The sequence below is a fragment of the Lissotriton vulgaris genome, chromosome 8, assembly GCF_964263255.1.
Source record: "Lissotriton vulgaris chromosome 8, aLisVul1.2, whole genome shotgun sequence".
Lineage (NCBI taxonomy): Eukaryota > Metazoa > Chordata > Amphibia > Caudata > Salamandridae > Lissotriton > Lissotriton vulgaris.
This window is the reverse complement of record NC_141696.1, coordinates 202,064,242-202,090,513: the sequence shown is the minus strand read 5'-3', so window position 1 is coordinate 202,090,513 and position 26,272 is coordinate 202,064,242.

Genomic DNA, 26,272 nt, shown 5'->3' with positions numbered 1-26,272 from the left:
GAACAAGGCGCAAGCGTGCTGGGATTGCAACCTCCTTCGGTGAGGAAACTGCAGCTTGCCAGTCCTCATCATCTAGTTCAATACCATCTTGCGACCATTTGTCCCTTAGCTCGACCAAGAGATCTGCCCTATGATTAATCAATTTTTTATAAATAAGGAAAATAGTTCTCTCGGGTAAGTGGCCATACAAAATTCTGTCTTCAAGAGGAGATGCCTCGGGGAGGTCTGCCTCCGCCGGAAGTGCCGCTCAACGCATGCTTGATCTGTGCATAGCGAAAGTACTCCGCCCTCCCCAATTTATATTCAGTTTGCAATTCTTCAAACGTCTTCATCCTCCCTTTAATCAAAACCGCACCAACAGTCGAGATCTCAATCAGATCCCACTTGTCAAAGCTCTTTGTATTCCAAAGCCTGCCCAACCTTTCGGAGTCAAACAGCGGGGTAGCCTGCGTCAAACGGTCCCTCCATCCCAAAGAGCTGGTGGCATCACGCCAAATCTCCACCGCATGCCTAGTTGGTCCTGTCAAACCACTCCCCGCCAACCGGGCATACAGCGCACAACTATAGGTGCACCCAGGGAGAAGCCATCTATCCATTGCATATCCAGGGTCAGAAGGGGATCCATAAGTACAAAGGTTAATGGCTGCCAATTGTGAGGCCCAATAATAGCGCCTTGTATCTGGGAGTGTGATCCCGCCGTCATACCATGGAAGCGTCAGCTTAGCCAATGCGATCCGGGGTCTACCATCCCACAACAGACTACGTTGTCGACCTCTCGATAGTAGCTCGCTGGCACTACATCTAAAGTATTTTGTAGGGCATAAATAAAACGGGACAAAGACATCATTTTGAAAAGAGTTGCCCGTCCGAGCAGGGAGAGAGGAAGTCGCTTCCAGCCGGCCACATCGCTTCGCAATCAAACCAAGGGGGGGGGGGAGATTTCTAGTATAACGGACCGCAGGGTCCAAGGAGATAAATATCCCCAAATACTTAAAGCAATCCGTAGCTATTTGGATCGGGCAGTTTTGTGGGGGAAGCGGGGTGTCTCCACTAAGAACGAATAAAAGCCACTCACCCCAATTTATAGAGTCCCGAGTTCCTACGGAAGGAGGATAACACGTCCCAAACCGCATCTAAGGATCTTCTAGGTGAGGCCAAATAAAGTAAAATATCATCTGCATACAAAGAGATCCTATCCTCCCACTGTGGTCGACCATGGGAGACCTCGAACCGAGGGCTCCCATCGGATCCAGGCGGCCAACGGTTCCATAGCCAGTGAGAACAGAAGGGGAGAAAGGGGGCAACCTTGCCGGGTGCCCCATCCAAGACTAAATGGCAACGAGACCCGGTTATTCACGACTACTTGGGTAAGGGATTCAGTATATAACAAGCGGACCCAGCGGATAAAATCAGAGCCGAAGCCAAATTTAGCAAGGACAGCCCACAGGTATGGCCATTCTATCGTATCAAAGGCCATTGTTGCATCAAGCGATGCTATGACAGTGGGTTCCATCAGGGTGTGAGCCCTGGTGAGCACCCCATGCAATCGACGCAGATTGAGGGCCGTGTTCCTATGGGGGATAAAACCAGACTGATCGGGATGTATCAATCCACTGATCACCTTAATCAATCTGGTAGATAGGATCTTAGCAAGGATCTTGGGTTCCGCATTCAATAAAGAAATAGGCCTATAGGAAGCACAACAGGATTTTGGTTTACCCTCCTTATACATAACCACTATAGAGGCTACCCTATGATCATAGGGCAGTATCCCCTTCTGCCGGGCCACAATGAACATGCATCTCAGGTAGGGAGCAATCCTATCGGGTTGAAGTTTGTAAAGCTCAATTGGGATCCCATTAGGCCCCAACGCCTTACCGGAGTTTAGAGAGCGTAAAGCCTGGGCAACCTCATTATATTCTTTACTTTTACTGATCTATATCTGTTTTCCTTCTACTACCAGCCACACTCTTATCCAGAACATTTGTACAAAAGACACACTATATAAACAACAAGTAACTACAATTGTTATCATTGTTATAAAATGTTAGTAGCACATTTAGACATTGAAAGCAACACCTTTTTCATACAGCGCCCAAAGCTTTCTGACACAGTGGATATTAACATTATTTTTCATAACTATAATCAGTGGCCCTTGTCTCTGATGAAATTCTTAGTTGTTTTCTATCATTTTAGTCTAACAGCAATCAAAAATGAGGACTGGGACATCTATTATCATCAACCAACCATGTCAATAGCTGGGTTTTAAAAGGCTGCTCTAGTGTTAGGACTTGTCCTACCTTTATGTTGTATTGTCGCCCTTTTTGGCTACAAAATGTCTACCTTTGGATGGGGCTTGCTGTTCTGGCTTCCTTCTCCATGGTTTCCAACTCCAGCTGAGCCAGATCGTCAGAACTGGGCTGTTATGGCTCAATGAACATACTACTTAAATTTCATCAACCTGCCTCGCTTCTTCATGTGTGATTGGCGAACTTCACATTTGGTGACAAGCTAAAGCCAGGAGCTCACCGCCAACATTCTATTTTGAATTTGGAATTTTGCACCTGTTTGATGTATTCTGATGTTGTGATGCTGCAGCCTTCATGTGTGTCTCTAGCTGGCAATTCCTCTGACCGCTTGCAGCAATGAGCAACGCTATTCCATCCTGTCCTAGGAATGCCCCTGTCGTTTTTTGGTCTATCATGGTCCTAGTACGACCTTCACACAAGCTCATTGGTTAAAGCCACCCGTACCTCTTTTCAAGACGCAACCCAGTGACAACAGACTTCAGCCTGACATAGAAGCATTAGTTACGTTGGGGCCATCTTAGTTTGGGATGAAAAATCATTCCTTGATTGGGAAATCCCATTTTTCACATGCTTATTGTATGTGTCTCTCGTTTTGCCTCAGTCATTTCTCCAGCATTACAAGTCATTGTTATCGATCTGTTCACAAAACGTTTGGAGGAAATCTCTGATCAACTGACAAAATGTGGTACTGTGGTACATTGAGTTTTAATAATTTTGCCTCAGTCAAGCTTATTTTTAACAGTTACTGTCTATGTCTTCTCACAAGATGAGTAACTTACCTCAGTTGGTACACCTACAGCCCTTCTTACAACATCCAAGTAAACCACAATTACCTTGGAAAAAGTGGTTCAGGTAATTTGAAAATTATTTAATTGCACTTGAGGCAGATACATTTGCACACAAGATGTAAGCAGCTCTTCTCTTCACTCATTTAGGCTCAAAGGGTCAACAAATATTTCACAATTTTCTGCAGATGTTGCTTCCTGCTCAGTTTGATGGATGGAATGAATTTACTGTATCAGTGGCAAAGTTAGAGCATAAGTTTCCGAAACAACCTATTGTTCTTCAACATTTTAACTTTTACAAAAAGAAACATACCCATGAAGAAACTGTGGAGGGATACACTTCAGCCCTTAGAAATGTTGTTAAAAATTGTAATTTTGCCAAGGTATTAGATATTTATCATAAGAATCAGTTTGCCTACGGTTGCACTTCGAGCGAAATTCTGGAAAGATTACTCAGTCTCATTGAGATGTTAGACATGGCAAAGTGTATAGAACGTTCCATTATTTCTAGTAAACACATAGTCAGTAATTCTGTTACTCACACTGTTACCATGGTCCAGGATTGAGATACTGTCAATGCTTTGTCTTCTAAAGAGAAGAATATGAAGTTGCCACAGAGAAAGGGTGTACCCTGGTGTTTCAGATGTGGATCTAAGCAACATTTGAGTGATTTTCCCAATGCCCAGCAGTAGGTAAGAGGTGTAACATGTGCCATAACATGGGGCACTTCCAGAGTGTTTGTAGCGGGGCTAAAGGTAATGTGGGTAAACACTCTCTGGATGTCAATGCTACAATTAAAGAATGTTCATGTGACCTTTCTGAAGTGGTTTTCACACTTGATGTTCAAGACAAAGAGGATAAACCTATTAAAGGTCCATTCTGTGTGGTTCAAATGGGGGGGGGATTACAGAGGAAGGCGGATACTCGGGCACCCATCACCATTGTTTCAGATACCTTTTTTAAACAGTTTTAGGCAGACATAAAATACTAAGTGCCCCAGATGTTACTACCAAAGCTTACTTGGACCAATATATTGACATGTTGGGATTCTTCATTGAAGGGGTGCAATGTCTTGGCAGAGTAATCGTGACTGAAGACTATGTGGCCATGAAAGGTAAACTCATTGTTGGGTGGAGGGACTTGGCCAATCTGGGGCTGATATTAATACAAGGGTCAGATAACCCTGTGGTGATTAATATGATATGTGTGACTTCTATTTCAGACAATACAGATCTGGCATTCAGTGTTACTATTCAATTCACAGAGGCTTTCCAGGCAAAGATTGGTACCATAAGTAAGTTTGTACATCATGTTAAACTAAAAAAAACAGGCGGTACCAATAGCTCCCAAACCTAGACGCATTAGGCCAGAACTGTTATTGCCCAGACTTGTACAGGAAGTTGTTAATACATCCAAAGACTCTGCTGAGTTGGTTAGTCCCATCATGCTTGTTAGGAAAAAAACTTCTGAGATTCGGCTCTGAGCTGATATACTCACCTTAAACAAGAACATACTGGAGGATTGTCATCCACTCCCTAAGATACATGATTTACTAGCCAACTTGGACTTTCAAATTTGTATGCTTGCCATTTGGTCTGGCGTCTGCAGCGAGTGCGTTTCAGAAGATGATGGGTTCCATTTTGTCATGTATTGATGGCGCACAAGCATATAAGGAGTAGCACGCTCTTCCATTAAGGGCTTCTCCCATCCGATCCCTTGTGTGTTTTTGTCTCTCCAGGGTGCCTTTGAGGGGTGCTGATCAACTTGATGATTAAGATGATGTGAAATGTGTATTTGCCACGCTGGATGATGCTTTAATATGATCTGGTATAGTATCCTTGAGTGAGTGGATGGCTACTTAAAATAAGGATGAGATCCTATCTTCAGTAAAGAACTTTACTACCAGAGGATGGACCAGAGAAAGGTCTTTGGTTCCCTCCATTAAACTATTTGCCCAGGTGGAAGGTGAACTCTATTTAGTGAATGGTGTCTGAATGAGAAAGTATGTTTGTATTCCACAATCTTCTGTGTGTGAGAAGTTGATGAAACAGTTCATCAAGGTCTTATAGTTGTTGGTGGCAATTGCATAAACCTCAAACCGTTTTTTTGGTACCCATCGTTAGATTCTTAGGTCTCAAAATGTATTCCCAAGTGTGATACTTGTTTATTAATGGCCAAACATTGGGTGACACATCAAAACTCCACTTCATACTGTACCACTTCCGTATGATGTTTGGACAAGGCCTGACCATGAAATTTCACTCCGCTCGCTGAGTTTGCGGAGTTTTTTCCCACTAATGTAAAGTTGGCGACTGCAAGCAAGGAAAATCTTACTCCAGGCCACCTCCTGGTGAGAGTTATCAATGCAGACAGTCCACTTATACTGGGTTTCATGTTTTGGTTTACCCTGAGGAACAGGACATGTTTTTAAAACAAAAACACACATACTGGGAGTGTGCGTAGATAAATACTAAAACCGTTCCCGCCCTTAATATAAAAAAGGGGGATACCATGTGTTGAGTAACACATGTGTGAAATGTATCAAGGTTGTTGGCTTTAAGTGACTTCCAGAGAAAACCAGGTGGTGGTCGACTCAATGTGCGTCTTGGGGCAATCACTGTATGATGATGCGGTGGTGTCTCCATCGGTGCCACTGCAAGGTTGTCGAGACCATGATACTGGCGCAGTACTGGGAACTGGGCTCCTTTGCATTTCACACTCTACTTCCTTATCATCTACAGCTCTCACCATATTAGGAGCTGATTCTTCTCTCTCATCACCAACAACACCTGCACCAATTTTTTAAGGTGCACTTCTCACCGGATCTCATGGTGTTTTCTTCATATGGGTCATTTGGCCTCCAGTGCCATAATGTGAACCAGGCTTCCCTCGACCTACACTCTTGTGGCAAACAGAGCATATCGCATTTTATCCTCCTGCTTGCTAATCATAAAAAAGTCTCAAACTGGGGAGGTGACCATTTTCAGTGGGCCATTGGTACCACTGGCAATGCCTTAAGAACTGGAGGTCAGCTGATGTGTCAATGATTGTCTCTCTGCAGTGCATACTTCAACTGAACTTTGGATGCAGCTCTCAGTGGGGGCCTTACAAACATCGGAGCTGAGCAGGTGGTGGCACTGGCAGTGGCGGTGGTGCCACATCACTCAGGGCAGGTTGAATAGGAGGGGTAATATCAGTATCCTGTGGACCACCTTCCACAATGACTGTCTCCTTAACATTCTCACCTATTTCTATAATTGTAAGGCTTCAGGAACTTTCCTTTTCCTGACCCTCTGCTGGTGTGTCTCGGACTCAGCCATGGTCCAATCCATGTCCAGCTCATCAAAAGGGGGGCTTGGAGAAGATACCGGAGAACACTTTCTTTTGCTTGCTGTAGATTTGAAAGGCAATGGGTCTAAAACAGGAGATTCTTCTTGCTCAGCAGGAACCTTGACATCTTGTCCTGCTCCTATTTCAGGTAGATCTGCTAATACTGACTGCGGCTGTTGTCCACTGTGCTCAGTTTCCTGCAATGATTGGGTACTACTTTGCGACAGAGACAAATCCAATTCAATGTCACTACTCATCGGCGTTGTCATGATTGCAGTGGCTGCCTCATGAGAGGCTTGGGCTTAGGTAAGGTGGTACCGTTGATGCAGTAGAGCTGCTCCCAGCTTGCTCCCCAGACGCCGGTGCAGCAGGCACAAGTTTGCCAAAAAAGGTTCTAGTCAGTCCACCAGGGGTGGAAAGCTGCTTCTTTTCACTGGTCACTTTCTTGGCAGCCTTTTTCCTTGGGTCCATCTTCAAGCTTTCAGTTGCCAGTGGCACTTACTGCACAAGCGGAAGAGACTGGAGGACTCATGTTAAATGTTGTGTGGGCTCGTCACTTTGAACACGCCTTCATTCTGGCAGCACTCTGGGTGACGTCTCTAAAAGCAAACAAGCATGAAAAACGTTTAGTGAAACATGACATTGTTGCAGTTTAGATCAGTACAGACAAAGACAATATAGTTTAGTGTGGTTATTTAAGTTATTATCCTAAATAATTATCAACAACAGTGTATCTATTCCAAAGTCAAAGCACATCACCATAACATAAATATTTCCTTTCCAATTAGCACAAACAACATACAGATGAAAATGTTTGCTTTATATGCATCTAAGCCAGAGAGACACCTGTGGCGGTCAGGGAGGTGCAGGGGAAAAATGAATAATTCTTAAAATATGAAAGCTGGTGTGCGCCTATTGCAGGCGAGAGAGTCCAGGGGGAAAAAGAATTGGCTTTACAAAATAGATGCTGGTCTGTGTGCAGTTGTGGTAGGCAGGGTGTTCAAGTGAAACTCGAATAATACTTAAAAATTAAATGTTTTGCGGCTGTGTGCCTATGACAGGCAGGAGGCAGATGGGTAGCTAGAGAGCAGGCAGGGAGTGGATGGGTGGATAGATGGTGGGAAATGTACTTTTTTAAATTAAACCCCTTGGGCGCGGCCACAATTCTGCGCCTGTGCAGCGTTTTCCGTAGTGGGCGGGTTCATGACAGCCCCCAGCCGTCATCAGCACACGCCCACAGTGATGCATGACCGCTGGGGGCCGTCATCAGCATCGAAGGGGTTAATGGCATGGATTAAAAACTATACCAATCAAAGTTCAGAGAAAAGAATCTTTAAAACCACAAAGGACAAGGAAGGAAAGTATGGATAAGAACCCATGAAGACCATTGTACTTCAGCAATATTAGCATGTGCTCTGAATAGTATAAAAGAAGAGAAAAAACATGATAAGACCTTGACTTGCTCAAACATTTGAATGAAAACGGCAACAACTATGGAAAAAAATGAAAGATTATAATTATAATACAACCCTCCTAACCCTGTTACCCACCCACTCTCCAATTTATGTACTTGCAACTTGGTGAGGCGAAGTAGAATACTTTTCCAGTGACTGATGAAAACTGGTTATCAACAATAGGCAAACACATAGACAAAACCTATAATGTGATAACAGAACAGTCTACATTGCTAACAAAGTTATACATAGAAATTGGAACTTAGTCTGTTGCTTACGTTAGAGCAAGGAAAAACATCAATGTACATAAACCAAAGTACTGTAGGAGTAGTAGTACCTCACAATGTTTTTAACGTATAGAGAGGAACAGCAATAGTAGGTGAACATAAATTGTACTGTGTGAGTGTGCATTACTTAGAAGTTCTAGAGATTCAGTGTATTATAACCATGCCTCAATTTGGCATGGGAACCAGTAAATGTTACCTAAAGAAGTGATCCTATCTTATATGAATAAAACACTGAACAATTATATTTATCTAAATCTAACAAGATAGTGTAAAAATTGTGTCACCAAAACGAGCAAGTCGCCAATCAGCAATGTGTGTTCTATTTATTTATTCAGAGGTTTTATACAGCACTGGCTAGACCCAGAGGTATCAGAGCGCTTTACTTGAGTATGAAGATAATAACAGTATAAAAAATATTTCAACAGAGCACTTTATAAAACAATATTCCAACAGCATGGAATACCAACAGGTTAACAAACAGCTTGATTATACACAGATCAAATAAACAGATAGACAGAGCAAGAGCTACACACATAAATAGCATGGATATGGGAGATCAGATTTTGTATTATGATATGAAATGGAGATAGGCAAGAAAGGGCTACAGGAAGTAAGTAGTTGGACGTGACAAAGGGGGTGGGAGGAAGATGGGGAAGGGGGAATTTTGTTTGGAGAGGGGGGTATGGGAGGGCATGGGAAGGACTGGGAGAAGGAGCGGAGGAGAGCAGTGGGGGAGGGAGAAAGTAGAACCAGTGGAATGTAGAGGGAGGAGAGGGGGTGGAGGGAGACAGTAGGAGAGTAGGGGGGCCAAAATGCCGCAAGGGGAAGGGAGAATTCAGGGGGTAGGTTAGTAATGAAATGAAAAAAAGAACTTAATTAAGCGCGCTGCGGCCAAGCGGCTTCCTGGCGCTGGGGACTTGACCAGACTCACAGAAGGGGACCGGGGAAACTAACAGGGAAATGTCTGGGAAAACAAGAAAGTTTTAAGAGCTTTTCGGAAGTGAGAAAAGATGGGGATAGAACAAATGAAAAGGGGGAGACTGTTCCAGAACGGGGGGCCAGAACCGAGAATCGGGTGCCCCCCGTTCTGGATTTGCGGAAACGGGGGGCGTGCAGGAGGGTGAGAGAGGAAGAGCGGAGAGTGCGGTTAGGGACGTGAGGAGTGATGAGAGATCCGATAAAGAGAGGAGCTGAGTGAGTGTGAGGCCGAAAGGCCAGACAGGCCAATTTAAAAAAAGATCTAAGGTGCACAGGAAGCCAATGAAGGGACTTTAGTGCAGGGGTAATGTGAACAGATTTAGGGAGACGAAGAATAAGGCGGGCTGCCTGATTTTGAATGGCCTGAAGACGGCGGGTTTCATAAGTGGGTATGCCCGCGTACAAGCCATTCCCATAGTCAAGGCGGGAAGTGATAAGAGCCATGACTATGGTTTTGAGGGCGTCCGTGGAGAAATACCGAGCGATCTTCCGAATGAGACGGAGGGACAGGAAGCAGGAAGATACAACAGAGCTAATTTGGGCATGCATAGACAGGTCGTGGCTGACCTTGACGCCCAGGGTCCGAACTGAGGAAACCGGTGAAGGGGGGGAACCAAAGGAAGGGGGCCAGTGAACCGCGGACCAAGGGTTTGAGGGGCCACCCGTGAGGACAAGCTCCGTCTTGTCCGGATTGAGCTTCAAGTGATTGATGCTCATCCATTCGGATATAAAGAATAAGGTAGAGCAAAACTTAGGAAGAGAATCAGAAGGGGAGGAGAGATCAAAGACGAGCCAGAGGTCATCCGCGTAGTTGTACACAGAGACCCCCAGCTCGAGAAGAGAAATGATAAGGGGGTAGATGTAAAGATTGAAAAGAAGATGGGGAAAGGGAAGAACCTTGGGGGACCCCACAGGTGACCAAGCGAGAGGGAGCGGAGAAACCTGAGAGGTGAACCGCTTGGGACCTGCCCTGAAGAAAGGACGCAAGCCAAGAAAATGCAGTGCCCCGGATGCCCGCTGCGCTGACACGGTCGAGAAGGATGGAGTGATCGACCGTGTCAAACGCAGCGGACAAGTCGAGGAGGACCAAGGCTTGGGGGAGATTGATGTCAGCTTTCCCCTTGAGTTCGTCCAGGACCGCGATGACCACTGTCTTTGTGGAATGGCCTGGGCGAAAGCCTGCCTGATGGGAGGCTAGGAGGTGGTTCTCCTCAATATAGGTGGAAAAGCAAGATGTGACATGACTTTCAAGGATCTTGCCCAGATAAGGGAGAAGAGAGATAGGCCTAAAGTTAGAAGGGAGAGAGGGGTCCAGGCCAGTTTTTTTAAGAATAGGAAGAACTATAGCAGATTTGAAAGATGAGGGAACAGAACCCAGAGCCAAAGAAGTGTTAAGAAGGGCGAGAGGAGGGGAAGGGCAGCTGGTGAATAGAGTTTTGAGGATTCGTGCAGGAGCACAGTCTGCCGGAGAATCAGACTTGACTTTTGTAAGTAGATTAAGGAATTGGTCCATAGATATGGGTGGGAAATGATCCAGAGAGGAAGAGGGCAAAGGGGGGGAGCAGGAAAGGCCGGGTTGAAGCACCGTGGGGATATTGGCCTTTATGTTGGCGATCTTCTCAATGAAACAATCATTGAGTGAAGAGCAGAAGGTCTGAGATGGAACGAGATTAGTGCTAGTGCGGTCAGAAGTAGCTATGTTATGGACCAGGGAGAAGATTTCTCGAGATTTGTTGGAAGAGATAGCAACTCTCTCGGTGAAATATTTGGTTTTGGCCGCGAGGATCGCTCTTTTGTAGTCGTTAAGGAGAAGTCTGTATTTAGCGCGGAGAATAGGGCAATAGTTCCGTCCCCAATGACGTTTCGACCGCCTGAGATCAAGTTTGAGATCTTTGAGCTCACTGGTGAACCATTTGTGCGCATCATAAGGGCGGATGGATTTGACCTTCTTGAACGGGGCAACCTGATCGCAAAAAGACGAGAGCCAGGAACTAATGGCATCTGCCTGTGAATCCAGAGAGAGGTCAGTAAGGTCAGGAGCTGAAGAGGCCAAGGATAACGAAAGAGAGTTGAGGTCAGTTTGGTTCCAGCTGCGAGCCAGAGTATTTTTGGGTAAAGGCAGCTTGTCGGCCAAAGCTGAATGAATGGAAAATGAAATAATAGAGTGGTCGGACCAAATGCAAGGGAGTATAGAAGGGGGTGAAACGCCGCAGCGTGATGACCAGATTTGGTCCAAGATATGGCCCTGGACATGGGTGGGGGCCAAGATATGGGATGAAAAGTTCAAGCACTGAAGGGTAGCAGAGAAATCTTTAGAAGACAGGTCTTCCCTGGGGTCCCCTGGCCAGGAGTTGTTCTTTGAGAGGAAGTTTCGATCTTGCCCACATTTAGTCCATCTAGAAATTTTTGGAGTTCTTTGCCATCCTGAAAAACAGGTTTAGAGCCATTCAGTGAGACTTTGAATCAAGAGCAAACTGCAAATAAAAATTCAAGGTCCCTAGCTCAAGTGGTCTTATGGCCAAAATGTGTTTTGTCAGTTCAACAGTGATTTTAGAGTAATCCTGTGATTTGAAGATTTGTTTTTTTCCTGTCTATAAGATATGAGTGTTTCTTTCTCATATACTTTACAGTAGCCTCGGAATGCTGAAATTTGACTGGTTTACAAATTATAGTTCCCTGCGAATTTTTGTGAAATGTAGGGCAGGTTGAAACTGTATGGTCTCTTCTTAGCTCAAAGTCTAAAGTATACAGGTTTCCAGGAAGTTTATGCATGCATTACTATCTTAGCCTTCAGCGACTTCTGGTATTCCCAAAAAATATAAATTACATCTCCTGTTCCAGTCTTCCAAGTGTCTGAGAAACTACTTTTTATCTGCTTTACATTGTTCCTTATTGCTTTGATTTCCATTTACATGGTATCTTTGTTAGACTTAGTTAACATACAAGGTAATAGACTTCATTGAACATTTTAAGAATAGCTTCCATTGTAACAGAAGAGTAATTTTTACTCTTAATGAGGGAATTCGGGGTCGGTCAAGAGCCAACTTTTGTACATTTTAGTCCAGTTTTCTGTTATTTGTCTGCCATGCTTGTAGTGGAATGGTCACCAGGTGTTTTAATTCAGATGGAGGTGATTCGGTTACTAGATTGATAAATAGTCAACTGGTAAACCACCTTGCAAGAGCTTTAGAAAGAAGTATAGCAAATATTCAAATGGACCTTATTAAACACCAACTTTACAGACAGATTGCAAGTTCATTAATTATTTATGGAGCATTTATAATATTGTCATTTGCTATGAAGGATTCTGACTATTTAGTGTCCCACGGAAACGCCAGAGAGACGCTGTGGAACCTTGGAGCCCTTGGAGCCTTTAACCCTTCATCCCACTACTCGCCGCTCCCGCTGCGCGGGAGCCGCTTCGCCGCCTTGTCTTTGTGGGTGGTCTAACCAACGCTATCCAGTGTGGATCCTGCCTGCTGCCCGAGGTAACGACGTGGGAAACAAACACCTAAGGAGGCTGCAGGGGTAGCGCGGCAGGGACTCACTATCCCAGGAGTCCCTGCGTGACCACCTGACATCTGGTCAGCGCCCCCCTGAGTGCCCCGCCCACCACCGGCAGTTTGATTTAAGGAAGTGGACCCACCTACACTGTGTGTCCCACGGAAACGCCAGAGAGACGCTGTGGAACCTTGGAGCCCTTGGAGCCTTTAACCCTTCATCCCACTGCTCGCCGCTCCCGCTGCGCGGGAGCCGCTTCGCCGCCTTGTCTTTGTGGGTGGTCTAACCAACGCTATCCAGTGTGGATCCTGCCTGCTGCCCGAGGTAACGACGTGGGAAACAAACACCTAAGGAGGCTGCAGGGGTAGCGCGGCAGGGACTCACTATCCCAGGAGTCCCTGCGTGACCACCTGACATCTGGTCAGCGCCCCCCTGAGTGCCCCGCCCACCACCGGCAGTTTGATTTAAGGAAGTGGACCCACCTACACTGTGTGTCCCACGGAAACGCCAGAGAGACGCTGTGGAACCTTGGAGCCCTTGGAGCCTTTAACCCTTCATCCCACTGCTCGCCGCTCCCGCTGCGCGGGAGCCGCTTCGCCGCCTTGTCTTTGTGGGTGGTCTAACCAACGCTATCCAGTGTGGATCCTGCCTGCTGCCCGAGGTAACGACGTGGGAAACAAACACCTAAGGAGGCTGCAGGGGTAGCGCGGCAGGGACTCACTATCCCAGGAGTCCCTGCGTGACCACCTGACATCTGGTCAGCGCCCCCCTGAGTGCCCCGCCCACCACCGCCTCGCCTACATCATCAAGCGTGAGCCCGTCTTGCGGGACGCAAGCGGGACGCCGGGCGAAGCCCGGGCAAAGGGCGGGCCGTCCGGGGCCAGCAGGGGCCGGGACGGGCCACCCCCCTAACAACTTCGGTAAGCCTTTTGTCCATTGTAAAACGAGTAGCTCATGTCTGCAATATCACCAATGGCAACACGCTCAGGCAGATGCTCACGAAAGGGGGGAAACACCACGTTAGGGACTATGGACAATTTCATAACCCGTGCGGTGTCAGTGGTAGAAAAGGAGATCATACTAGCAGAACGCAGACTGTCACGGGAATATCTGGCTCATAAACGATCCTCTATGGGGTCCCTCGCACAGGCTAAATCACCAATACATAGCCTCATACCAGCCGACTCTAACACTGCTGCCATTCCTAGTGACACACAACCATGTGTCATCGATACACGACGGGCTAGTGACTTTCATGAAATCACATCTGACCAGGCACCCCTACAAAAATCTCCAACGAACATTCAAAAAAACAACACTCAAACCTCAGTACCATTGTCCTTACCCTTAGTAATGATACATGACGCTCCCTCTGTCCACCCCCTCAAATCACCTCCCAAGATGACAGGGCGAACAACAGCTGCTAAAAGGAAAAGACTGATCACCCCTCGCAAAGCGTATAGATTAAAAACCCTAAAAAGAATACGTAAGAACTTCATGAATGTAGGTGACCAGAGCCAAAAAGTAGCAAACCCTCTCATGAACAACGGGGATGAGCATGGAGAATTCACGGAGCATAATAAAACAAGCGATCATGCTGACACAGTTGTTACTATAGAATCAGCCAACAACTCTGTAGAAAAACCGGCACCAGGGAAGCTGATGGAAGAAATTCTTTCACTTATGACATCACTATTACAGCCAGTAACAGTAAAACTGGAAAGGCTAATGGACCGTTTGGACAAATTCGAACAAACATCTTTGGATAATTTTTTTGCCCTGAAAACGCTGGTAAAACTTCACTCCAAGATTGATCAAGAATCTGAAAGATCGGAAAAAAGTCCAATGTCACCTAGACCAGCACATCAACCTGGTCCAGCTATGAAAGACAGGGCAATGAACTCAAAAAAGCAGGCGGCCTCGAGTAGGTCAAATACTGTGCAGGAAAGACCAGGTATGGAGTCCCCGAAAAACTCAATAACCAGTGATAGACCGAAACCGGCTGACCCACCAAAACCGGCTCCACGTAAAACTAAACATACATCAAAGTCTACCACTCTGGAAACCAAGGCACCTGCTAATCCAACAAAGGGAACGCAAGCTGCAGCCACTTGCAATAACATCAATGCCCAAACATCTGACTGTAGCACTGTTCCGCATAAGCCCAAAAGGGCTTACAATGCACATCTTCCACCAGGATGTCAACCGTATGTGGTAGTTCTCACTGGGGTTCCACAACTAAAACCAAATAAAAGGGAGTCATACGACGAGCTAAAAAATAAGACCTTATATTGGCTAAAAGAAAATAGACCTCTGCCCTACACAGTAAATTGCCAGGTTATCCACGTCCGAAGAGTTAGTTGGGTGGGAACAAGATTAAAAGACATTGAAGGAGATTGTATCCTGGTGAACTTTAAAGACCCCTCTGTTGCCCAACTTGTCTATAGCCAACAGCCATGCAGCAACAATAGAGGAATTGGGACCTGCGACCTTAGTTATTTCTACCCGATGCAAGGGGAACAGACAAGCAGAGTTCCACTTCAACATGGGATGACGACTAACAAATATTCCTTTTTTGACCCTCCGACACCACTTGAAAGAATACCACCGTTAATCGCAGGGTCAGATAAGAACTGGTCATGGTGGGGTTACTGACAAACAAACAAAGAGGTTGCACCCAAAGGTCTGCCTGCCCACCAATTCCATAAGGATCTGCAGGCAGGGAAAGCCGCAATCGCTGAAGGCAGCACTGGGGGCCACGGCTCCCTTCCACGTCCCTTGCACAATCAAGTTCACTGGTCTCAGGCAGTTACACTGACAATCCCAGAGGTCCCCAAGGAGAGCCACCTCTTGGCTATAAGCCACCTAATTGATCAAGAACCCATTGGTCATGAACCCCGCAAGCCAAAGCGTGACCTAAAGATCTTGTCATGGAACATTGCAGGGTTGTCCAGGAACCTGTGCGACAGAAACTGGAGCTCCTTCATCGAGGAGCATGACATCATACTTATGCAGGAAACATGGGCCACCAATATTATACATAGACTTGGCTTCAAAACGTTCTTCAAGGGGGCAATTCCATCATTAAGAGGTAGACCCTCTGGGGGTCTAATAATATGGACAAGTATCTCCCTGGACGTTGTTGTATCACCACTGTACTTTCCCTCTAAAGACTTACTAGGTGTTAAGATAACCACGAAAAATATGGGAGATGTATATATGATAAATGTTTATAATAGACCCTCCCCACGAAATAAGGCATCATTGGTTATTGAACAACTCAGTTCTTACTTAGTAAACATAGAGCCGGATTCCAAAATATACATAGGTGGGGACTTCAACTGCCAGTTCGAACCCATAGTGGGGCTCGAAAAATTACTAGAAATAGAAGATAGAGCGCTTGACATCCCCCCCTTAGATAATACAAAACTTGTAAAATGTTCAGTGGCTGCTATGCAAATTTATGAACTGACTGTATCGTATGGATTGCGGGCATGTAATGGTCGATTAAACCCAGATAAACCGGCCAATTTTACTTTTAGTAAAGGTTTGTCTAAATCCCTGATCGATTTTATGTTAATTTCTATAAACCTCTGGTACCTATTGTTGGCCTTCAAGGTTGTGATCAGACCCGAAAGTGACCACTTCCCCTTACAGTTAGGACTATTAGCTGACCCTTTTTTGACGCAAGACTGCGGGACGGAAATTGAGAGCGGGGTAGCTGAGGTTGCTATTTCTAATAATAGGAAGGCAATTAAATGGCCCCACATTCTAGCAAAAGAAGAGACACTCATGGGGATTTACAACATCTTCTCAGATATCGTCCCCCAATATGCAAACATAAGGCTGGGATCCCACGAGGTTTTGGAAATGCATTATCACCTAGTGGAATCTCTAACTCCCCTCCTGAGTAAATGTTGTACTACTAAAAAAGTTAATGTAAATAGGCAACTGGAACTAGAAACGCCTTGGTACAACGAACAGTGCAGTATAGCAAAATCAAACTTAATAACTGCAGTGAAATCTAAAGATCAGATGCGGGTTAGAGAGTGTAGGAAAGCTTATAAAACCCTTATGTTTAATGCAAAAAGGGAATGGGACGATCAAAACTGGGAAGAACTTTTGAGTGCAGCTAGGAGACATGATCAATGCACTTTCTGGAATTTAATAGCCAAAAATAACAAAAAAGGCTGTTCCAATAGGGATTTCTTTCTGGATGAAAAGGTTTGGTTTGACCATTTTGTGGGTTTGTATGATCAAGTAGGGTCCTCTGGTGTATATAATGACCCCGGGTTTCTTACTCAGTGCACAACTCCGGTGCAATTTAGTATTAATGAAACTCTCTGTGCCATAAAAGCAGTTAAGGCAGGGAAAGCTCCAGGTCCGGACAAGTTACCTGGTGACTTGTTCACCCATAATTTGGAGGTATGGAGCCCGTACATAAACTTTTTGTGCAATTCAATTTTATTGGGCACCCCAATCCCTGAAACATGGAAAGGGGCGGAAATTATAACTATCTACAAAAAAGGGGATCGTTACAATCCAGGGAACTATAGACCGATTAGTTTAATCGATATTTTACAGAAAATTTTTGCTAGACACATTTTAAATCGGCTTTTAATATGGATTGATGACTCTGAAATTTTATCTAATTATCAAGCAGGGTTCAGATCCAAGACTAGCACTGTGGACCAAGTGTATAGATTTATGTGTATATGCTGGAAGTATGTTAATATTAAGAAGAGTAGCATATATGTTGCATTTATGGACCTACGCTCTGCGTTCGATCTTGTCCCCCGCCACTTGTTATGGGAGTGCCTAAAAAAGATGGGCGTCCCGGATGATTTGTTGGGTAATCTTATAAAATTGCATACAGATAATTTTGCTAAAGTAAGGTGGGGTAGAAATGGAGAACTCACCCGATCCATCCCAGTGAAAAGAGGTGTGAGACAAGGGTGCGTTCTAGCACCAACCCTCTTTTCATTGTTCGTAAATGATATCCCCCATTACTTAGCTCAATGCAATCATGATTCGCCCAAACTGTGCAGCGAGGCTGTCACTGCATTACTATTCGCGGATGATACCATCCTCATATCCCAAACTCCGAAAGGCTTGCAAAATCTAATAAACAAATTTAATAGTTATTGTGTAATGAAGGGGTTAGAAATAAATTCATCCAAAACGAAATATATGGCAATTAATCCCTCCAAATCCTTTAAGAAGAACTTGGTCCTAAATAATAACAAACTTGAATATGTGGAGTCATTTGACTATCTGGGCATTAGGCTGGATAGCAGAATGTCTTGGGCGAACCAACTCGACAAAAGCAGGCTAACACTTACACAGAATTCATTGCCCATCTTAAAGATTCACGGTGGGAGTACATCTAAAGCTATTACACCTGCGATTGACGTGTTCCAAGCAAAAGCCCAATCCGCCGCCCTGTATGGGGCCGAAATTTGGGGGCCTTATTCTATAAAAACATTTGACGTTGTAGAAAACAAGTTTTTCAGACGCCTACTCAGACTGCCCCAAAGAACACCTTTGGTGCCACTCTACTTAGACATTGATGTAAAGCGCACTGATTTCTTGTGTTTTTTGCGACCATTGCTTTATTGGGTGCGATTATGGTCTACCCCAGAACTAAGTAACTATAGAGCAGGCTTATTGGAAATTATGGAATTAGATTCATTAAATACAATTAAGTGGCTGAGACATGTGTCCCACTGGTTTAAAGTAATAGGCCTATCACACTACTGGGAAACACCAGCTGTATCTATCACCTTGCCTAATAGTTGTAAGATCCAGGTAAAATCTGCCTACTGGAACTATGTGAATAATCATATATATGAACGTGCCACTGGACAACTGACGTCCACATTCTTGCAATTCAAGGATCTTCCGTCATTTGAACTTTTTATGGATGAAATTGAGCCACCCCTGGCTAAATCTGTCTTCCTCAAATTTAGATATGGAGTGTTACAGATTAAATCAAATTCCTGCCGGTGGGGAGGAGTAAGTAAAGATCCTCATTGTGAAGGACTGGGTTCTTTTGGACCCAGCGGTGCCAGGGCACAACACCTGAAACCTTCGTGGGTAACCTGCTCCGGCGTACAAGTCACAGAGACACGGGACACTTCCTCTGACGTCAAAGATTCAAGGTTTATTTGCTGCAGGGAACACAGAGATCACGACAAGTACACAGCGTGCAACTTGGGGAGACTGCTTCAAATTGGTTCTGTGGATCGCTCCTTTTATACAGTTTTTACCCATAGGGTAACATTGAACACAAAAGTTTACAACCCAGTTCCCACAATTAGCCCCCAGAGGGGTCGCTTTGGTCACTTTGAAATGCATGAGGTCCGGAACATAAGTGCGGAAACATTTGGCGGTTCCCAACTGTAAAAACCATCTTTCCACCATTAGCAAATTCCAATCGGCAATAAAGTAGATCGAAATAGGAATGAAGACAGGTGCAGAGGAAGACGGAGACAGTGGGGAGATTGGAAAGGGTGTAAAAGGGGAGGTAACGGGAAACACGAGATACAGGCATCAAAGGGACGTGCCTAATGAGATGCACGGCTGAGACAATAAGTCCGTGCGGCAAGATGAGCCTCGAGCGGCGCCATTTGCCTTACAGTAGCATCCCCCTTGTCATAAAGACACTTACAAAGAACATGTGTCTTCCGCAAATATCTTGGGAGTCCCAGGGTCGCGAAGCGGACAGCGTCCGTTCGCTGGCTACTTGAGGGCAAGAGACAAAATGGATGCCGTATCTAAGATGGAACCCGTAGGTACAGATGAAAAACCCACATAACAAACGAACGGTTTAAGTTAGCACAGCGAAACTGCGCACACTTACTAAACTCGTCATTTGCGGTTCATAGATACCAGACTCGACCATATTCGTGCGAGTCGAAAAACACCACTTACAATTGTCACGGAACCTCAGACGCTCCTTTTGCCCTCATGTAGGCAAGCACTAGTCGGAATCATATTCGATATTCATCAGACCCTCGAGATGTTGTTGTAGCATAGCTCTGTCCAATCGAGTCCCCTTGGTAACAGATGGTTGTCTCATACACGTTGTAGCACAGAGGCCACATAAGGCAGGACCACACTGCACACAAAGGCAACACGTGAACAGGAACACTACCACAACTCCGATGATCATCAGAATTTTCCAACCCCAAGTCGACATCAGGCCCCAGAACCATCCAAGTAGCGTCCAATCCCCTACATCCACGTGTATGGATTCGGAGATCTTATGCAACCTCGAGATGGCTTGATAGACAGTTGGAGCATTATCTGGAATGAAAATGCAGCAGCTCGAATGGATCACCTTACATACCCCACCGCGATCTGCTAAAATGACATCTAAAACCATACGGTTCTGTAACGTCATAAGTCTCTCCGCCTGAAGTTCTGTGGTAATATTACCAAGGGCACTGGCAGTAATATTAGCTGTCGATTCTACCACTCGAGTCAACTGTCTCAGGTTCCTACTATTAACCATAGGTCCCCAAAACGGGAGGAAACCCTTGAAAAAGTCTCCTGCCTCTTGACCGGCAGTGTCCTCTTCGCTAATTACGCCTCGCACAACTCTAGTCTTATGATAATCGGCATCTACAGTGAACGTCGGAGGCAACAGATTTGCAATAAAACATGTGCCCATGAAGTCTGCGGGCAACCATGTGTATGCACGATCATAACAGATAAAGTAGGTACCCTTGGCAGCCAGAAACACAGGGGATGAGAACATCGGCAAAATGTAATTTTCGATGCAACCACTTGCTCCAAGTCGGGCTTGCGATCTTCGGCCACGACCCATGATACAAAAATTACCAGTGTGGGGTACGACCCATATTGGAGGCGAGCTTTTAAGCTGCTTTTCACTAGTGAACACACTATATTCACCTCTACTTAGGACCTTATAGGCTTGCACCTCTTCCTCAGGGATAAGCGAATAGTCATGGATCTCACTCTCCATATCCTCTATTGCTATCGATAAAGGCTTCTGATACGAGGTAGGGCCAGAGTAGGGGGAATGTGGTTCTCGAATGGGGTGGAAACCCAGTGCACTTCGAAACATTGTTTGAAATGCTCGAGCTGACCCTTGGGAACTATACGGTAACACCAGATATGGAATTCCCTTATCTGTAGTATGTGGCATCAACCCACACACCCAACAATTAGTAGTGTTAACCACTAACTGATGCTGATGAAGGAGCTGAATAAAGGAATTATTGCGGAATTCTACACGTCTAGCCTGCTCGTGTTCCGGTAACATGTGAAAAGAATGGGGAGAAGCAGTAGAGGTAAGATTAGGGTAAGGGGTAGGAGTAGGTGTAGCAGGTAAGAAGTAAGACATCGTATAGTACACCCCACCCGCCAATAATGCAGAAGCAGTCAAAAACAATACAAACAATTGAAATATAAAACATTTGGTACGACTGAGTTGCTGCAGCTTGAATCGATGCGCCTTAGCTCCTTCCAAATCATTCAGCTTCGAGAATGCCATTCCCTACGACCGTCCGCAACGTTTCTTGACGCACTCCGTTCTGTGCAGCAATAGTCAATCCCTAGGAGTTCCTAGGAACCGACGGCCTTTAACCTAGCGTCAAGACCTGCTGTCCAGAAGGAAGTACGCGCGCGGCCCTACGGCCTTCAATACACAATACGTATATTCAAGCACAATGTCTCTCAGCTGTGGGAGTAAAAAGATACAAGGAGGAAGCTCAATATATGTACAAAAATTACAGTGATATGAACGTTCAAAATTGATCTCGGAAAACGGGGATGATGCAGTCGGCAGTTTCAACAAAGCAAGAAAAATTTTATTTGTCCTTAGTGTGAGATCGCAAAGAATATCGATGTTTCCCGGGACGTGTCTGTTCGTTGAACAAAGGATCCGTTGAGGAGACAGCGTCCTGCTGATCAGTTGATTGATCTGGTCTCGAGTCTTTTGCTGACAAGTGTTCAACGGTGGCTGTCTGCTGCGCTGAGGATTCTCCAGCAAGCTGTGCGTCGCTGAAAGGCACAAACGCCGGCAATGTTTCTGTCTCTGATGATGCAATGCCTTTCCTTACCCACGGGTCTGCCGGCAAGGGAATAGGGACTCGCTTACAATGGGTAGCATGTACCCAATTCTTCCGCCCCTCAAGACGAACGGCAGTCCTCGTGGCCAGGAGCACCTGGTAAGGTCCAGTAAACCGGGGGTCCAGATTGTTCTTTCGTGAAAAGTTGCGTGTAACCACCCAGTCTCCGGGCTGGAGCTGGTGGCCTGGACCCTCCGTCTGCGTCGGCAATGCGTCGTAAACCTGTTGGTGAATTAACCTCAGTTTAGCAGTCAAGTCATGTAAGTAGTCAATCAGCATTGGATACTCAAGATCAGAAAATATCCCTGGCCTAGGAACCCCCCACACATTCGCAGGACGGCCGAACACTATTTCGTAGGGACTAAGCCCTATTCGGGAGTGTACAGTCGCCCTAGTTGACAGTAATGCTAGAGGCAAAGCGTCAGGCCACGAAAGACCAGTCGTAGCCTGAATCTTCGCTAGCTTTAGTTTAAGGGTGCCATTGTACCCTTCAACCAATCCAGCTGACTGGGGATGATTGGCGCTGTGGAACTTTTGATTTATTCCAAGGCCCTTACACACACTTTTCATCACACTTCCAACAAACTCGCTTCCGTTATCTGACCACACGACTCTAGGCATTCCATACCGAGGAAAATATTCCTTCAGTAGTATTTTCGCAGTAGACAAAGCAGTATTGTCTCTGAGAGGATAGGCCTCGATCCATCGGGAGAATGCGCAAACCACAACTAAAACGTATTTCAGGTTATTGCATCGCTCCATATGGATGAAGTCCAATTGAATCACCTCAAAGGGATACGAAGGAGGAGCAAAACTGCCAGGGGGAGTTGGGGTTCCTTTGCCAGGATTGTACATTATGCACACCATACAATTCTTCACCAAACGTTCAGCACATTTCGTAATTCCATCATTCTTCCATACAGGCGACAACAACTTACAAATACCTTTCGCACTAATATGTGCTAACCCATGTGCCATTGTCACAACGGCCAGTACATACGCGTCAGGCAACAACCATCTTTTCTGATCTGACAAATCAATCCAACAACCATTTGCATCCAACTTTCCCGTACTTTCCTTCCACTTCGTCTTTTCAGTGTCGGTGGCCTCATTCTGAATTGCTTTCACGCTCTCAACAGTATCTTCACACATACTTGATTCTGTAGGCCACCTAACCGAACTCGTCACATACATTCGAGTGCTAAGGTTCCGGGCAGTCTCCTTAGCAATCTCATCTGCAAACGCGTTACCACGACCAACATCATCCGTAACTTTACGATGTGCACTACATTTAACAATCGCAACTTGCGTAGGCAAAGTCAATGCATCCAAAAGATCGTTCACAAGCTGGCCATGCTGTATCTTCGTACCGTGCGACGTCAAGAAACCACGCTCTCGCCACAATCGTCCAAAACTATGCGCTACACCGAACGCATATTGACTATCAGTGTACACATTCACACGTTTCCCTTTCGCTAACACACATGCTCTAGTGAGAGCAATCAGCTCCGCAGCTTGGGCAGAATTCTGATTCAATCTTGCAGTTTCAACAACAGTGTTCAGTGTTACAACAGCATAAGCGGTAGTCACATCGCCATTCGGCAACTTAAAACATGACCCATCCACATACAGAGTGCCATCCGGATCTTCCAATGGGGTGTTTTTAAGGTCCACTCGACCTTTCGTTTCCTCTTCTGTCCGCAAGTAACAGTCATGTTCTGCTACTTCATCTGACTCTGAGCTAATTGGTAACAAAGTTGCCGGATTTAGGACATTACAACGTTTTATCTGAATATGGCTTGCCAAGAGCGTCAATTCGTACCCAGACAACCTCGCACTCGTCAAGTGCTGAGTTTTCGTACGATTCAACAAAGTATCGACTGCATGCGGAACCATCACCGTAAGCATATTATCCATGACCAATCCTGCTGATTGTCGGATGGAGACCGCAGCTGCCGCAGTTGCTCTCAAACAACTCGGCAATGCTCTAGCTACTGGGTCCAAGGTCGAGGAAAAATATGCACATGGACGTTGCTTACCACCAAAAGGTTGCGTTAAGACACTCAAAGCACAACCTTCCCTCTCGTGAACATATAGTGTAAACGGCTTGCTGTAGTCAGGAGTACCCAACACAGGAGCCGAACACAATGAATCGCGCAATTCAGAAAAACTTTTCTGACATTCTTCCGTCCATGGTAAAGGAGTTGAAACATCCTTGCACGTAAGAGCCACCAATGGTTTCGCTAGCAATGAAAAATTAGGAATCCACTGCCTGCAGTACGATGTGATACCTAGAAAGGCACGCACATCTCTTTGGGTTTTTGGCACAGCCATTCGCGCAATCTCTGCAATTCTCTCTGGGGTCAATCTCCTTCCCTCCTTTGACAATAAGTGACCTAGATAGGTGACTTCTTGACAACAATATTGGAGTTTAGAAGGTGACACCTTGTGATTTAACTCACAGAGATGTTGCAGCAACGACACTGTAGCAATTTTGCAAATGTCCTGAGTGTCGGCAGCCACCAATAAGTCATCGACATATTGGATCAAAGCCGCACCAACCGGCAACCGAAACGCATCCAGTTGACCCTTCAAGGCTTGACTGTAAATCGATGGACTTTCACAGTAGCCCTGAGGAGCGCGTTTGAACCGGAAGCTACGTCCACCGAGAGAGAAACCGAAAAGGTCCTTGCTCTCTTCTGCAATCGGGATGCTGAAAAACGCATTTTTCAAGTCAATCACCGAAAACCAAGATGCAGTAGCTGGAATCAGAGTCAGTAGCGCCGTGATGTCAGGCACAACGGGAAATTGAGGAACCACAATTTTATTTACCTCCCGTAAATCGATAACAAAACGATAAACAGGCGGTTTCGTAGGATCTGTACGTTTAAGAATGGGCAGCACAGGACTATTGCACACATTTCCCCGAGTCTCCTCAATAACATCTTTCTCGATCAAATCATAAATGATCGCTAACAAAGCTCGTTCACCATCAAGGGAGATACGATACTGGGGAATACGTGGCAATCGCACATTAGATTTCAACTGAACAACATAAGGGGAGATATCAAGTAGGCCCACGTCATTTGGACCCGTCGCCCACAAAGACGCAGGAAGAGAACTCAATTCCGGTGGAAGCTTGTCGAGAGACAAGTACATGGGAGAGACAACTCTCTCTCCTAACGTAAGCTTTACACCCGCAGGAGAACAGTATAAAGTTGCATACAAACGTTTAAGCAAATCCAGGCCCAAAAGATTCTCGCCACAACCCGTGGTTAAAATCAACGGAGCTTCTAGCTCACGTGGCCCAATTTGAAGGGGCAAAGGGCGTGAAACTGGATTGCTAACAGGGGCGCCAGAAAATCCAACGGAAACATTTGTTAAGCCAGACAAAGGTGCGCCAGGGAGTTTCGAATGCATGATAGAACTTTTTGCTGCACCAGTGTCCAACAGAAAAGGCTCAACGACGCCCGATGTAGCAATTGCGACGTAAGGCCCTCTCTGATCAACCGGAACTGATACCACTCCCTCTCCTTGTCTTTGGCTGTCCTAGTAATTACTGTCGTCAGTTCCCTGATCGACGTAATAATCGTCTACATTGTACTGCGCAGATCGTCCTTGCGATGATCCACGTTGATCGAAACAGTTATTAGAATTAGATGAATTGTCTGAGCGATCATTTTGAGCACCACGACCTCTACCACGTGACGCCTGCTGTGAACCACCTCGACCTCCTTTAGATGAATAACCACTATTACGTTCATTCAAAACGGGGCAATCAAATTTAATGTGTCCCTCCTGTCTACAATAAGCACATTGATTGTACCCTAACGATGATCTTTGGGAGGAGGAATCATTACGCGGCTGTGAACGATTCGATTGCGACTGCGACCTATTTTGTTGTGAATTATTCTGATTTGACCGCGGAGGATACGCTTGTTGCAACAACACTTTAGTTTTCAGCTCTTTTGTCTTTTTGTCAGCACGGTCATTCTCTTCTTTCTCTCTATTCTCATAATATTGTGCCGTAGCCAATATCTGAGCTGAGGTGGAAACGGCCCATGCACTTTCCGAATTTCTCAATTTATTGCTCAAGTCGGGCAATAAATTTGAAACAAATTTATCCACAAACAACCTCTGTCCACCCTCGGTACCCATATCCTGACCACTATGGTCAATGAAAGCTTCCTCAAACCTCGTAAAGAAGTCGGAAACGCTCTCATCTTTCTTTTGTTTGCAAGCTGACAATTTGTCCCAATTTACCTTCATAGCTGGCATAAGAGTTTTCATTAACGTAATAATTCTTTGGGGAAGGGCAGCAATCAACTGTTCAGGTTTAGCTCCACCAGTTTGTAAAGCATCTGCCGCCAAGATGGCCGCCCAATCACCACCTAATACATTTGCATGATCTTGCTGGCGAATCTTAGCCCATACCGGTTGCGGTACAACGTTGCCAAACAACATGTCGATATCGGCAAGATTCATAATCGTAGCATCTACAAGCTGCGATAATTCTTTGTAATACCCTGC